Genomic DNA, 2,462 nt, shown 5'->3' on the forward strand with positions numbered 1-2,462 from the left:
GATAAAATTCACAGCTTGAATCAATTTTAATTAAAACATTAAATAATGATTAATAAGGTGCTTAATATTTTTAAGGTGTTTAATATTTTTATATATTGAAATATAGCAACAGCTTTTACACTTACAAAATATGTTTAAATAAAATCAATAAAATTGTTTTTTTTTTTAATAACAGGATGATGTCGTTTCTGGAAAGTAGGTACATAATGAATAAATATCTTCGTAAGATCCGATAAGGATCTCTTTGAGATAAAAATTAAACATTTCACTCGCAGAGTGTCGCAGCTGTTCGAAAGAAATCAAGTATTTCCGAAGACGAAATCAGAGCGTTACGATCGTAATTAACAACCTTCGCTAAAAACAAGTAACTTTCGCAGGTGAAAGTTTCGGAATTGTCACATGTTCCATAATCGGTTTATGACTTGGAATAATTTACTGTCAATATTACATGTGATACGAAGTAATGTTATCGAATGGAACCGATCGCGCAAGCTGATAAGACCTTAACTCGATCGAGCTTAATAGCACAGTGGACGTGTTTCGTCTTTACAAATTGCAGCCAACACGATCGGACTTACTTACGTTTGAGATTTTTGTTCGGCGCGCTAACCCGCTTAATCGCCTTCCATTATAGTTACAATTGGATGGTAGTTTAATTATTGATCATTCGCCGATACCAGACCAAGATAAAGTCAATACGTATATATTTTAGTATTATTTAATATATCTTAATATAAAATGTTCCCGACATGAACAAACAAATAAAACATCATCACGATAAATTTTGTTTGTACCTTTTTCGTTTGTTTTATTGTAAAAGTATTTTTTATGTTAGATATCAACATGAGAATACTAATGATTCGGTAGAATAATGATAATAGAAAAATGAAGCGTAATTAATAAATAAATTTTTAAAGTTTCCATGGATGTTTTGTTTAAAGAAACTATGCAGTTTGTGGATTATCTCTGTGTCTTAATACATCGCACTGAGAAAAATTTCTGATTAAAAATAAATGAACTAGAAGAGTCTGAATCAATCAGAATTCTGGTTATTTTAACACTAGAATTACAATAGATTTCAAACAGAAAATTTTTTTATCCATTTTCAATCAGAACTCTAATTAATGCAATCAGATTTTTTTCCAGTGTATTAAATTTCAATATATCGTGATCGTTGCAGTTCACTTCATCGGAACTAATACAGATTACTTCACACCTTGTTAGCATTTAACGATATATTAAGACAAGCAACACACAAATCGTATAACATTTTTGAAATAAATATATAATTATTATTATAAAAAAACGGCTCAAATATAAATATATGTAATACAAAATAAAAACACCAATGTAAACCTTAATATTTGCCGTGATTAAACATAAAGCGATTAAATACATATAACTTGTAAGTATTAAAAAAAGATATACTTGATAACAAATTTAATGTAAAACATGCAGACAAAAAGAAAACTCACATCTGCAGCACTTTTATCTTATATCTATTGAATTTATCCTTGAAGCAATAAATATTTTATTATTTTATTATTTTAATTTTAATATATATTATCTATATTACTAACTGAGATAAAGAAAGTGCACGTACTGATCGAGATTTTTAATTAAGTAAAATCATGTATAGGTACACTGTGTGTAATTATGGGGCCCACTACTCGTCCCTATCCGTTGGCGCAAGAATCTTCCACGTGCATCGAGTCCCCATTTTCCCGGGCGATGAGGATGCCGATTGGAGTGTGGGCGTCGTCGAAGCGATTCAGAGCATAAGGAGGAGTCAGTCGCCGAGACGACGGGCACGAAATGTTGTTAAAGGAAGCCCCGCTCTCTTCTTCACGGTGATCGCGGGAGCGGAACACGAAGAGCTTCCTGAAACGCTTCAGCGCTGACGGCCGTTCCGTTCCCACGAGACGCACGATCCGTAAGGGCCCGGCATCGTCCGGAGTTGATCCGCGTGTAACCGACTATTCGAAGCGACCGCTAACGATCGTGTCGGTACCAGAACACGCCTGAAGCGTGGCCGACGCGTGGACGGAGACTTTTCCGGTATTACATCCCAAGGAACACATCAAGAGAAAATCTAAATGACTTTATTGACATTATGAAAATCAAAATGTTGAGCAAAATGTTGATTACAAAATCTGACTTTATTGACATTAAGAATCAAAACAAAGTCATTTTGATTTTTTTGTTGACTTTTATATCTTACACGAGATGTAGACTCAATTTTCCGTCTTTCCTCTTCTCCAACTTAACAAGAAGACGTAATCGCACGATATTATTAAGATTGACATAACAGCGACCGGCTTTCATTTAATATATATATATATATATATATATATATATATATAGTAAACGTAATTATTACGTACCGACCTAACCTACTCTACTTCTACTTAATTTAATTTACTTAAATTAACGTACCTACTCGTACTATACTCTACCACACT

This window comes from Atta cephalotes (genome assembly GCF_000143395.1).
Source record: "Atta cephalotes unplaced genomic scaffold scaffold00049, whole genome shotgun sequence".
Taxonomy (NCBI): domain Eukaryota; kingdom Metazoa; phylum Arthropoda; class Insecta; order Hymenoptera; family Formicidae; genus Atta; species Atta cephalotes.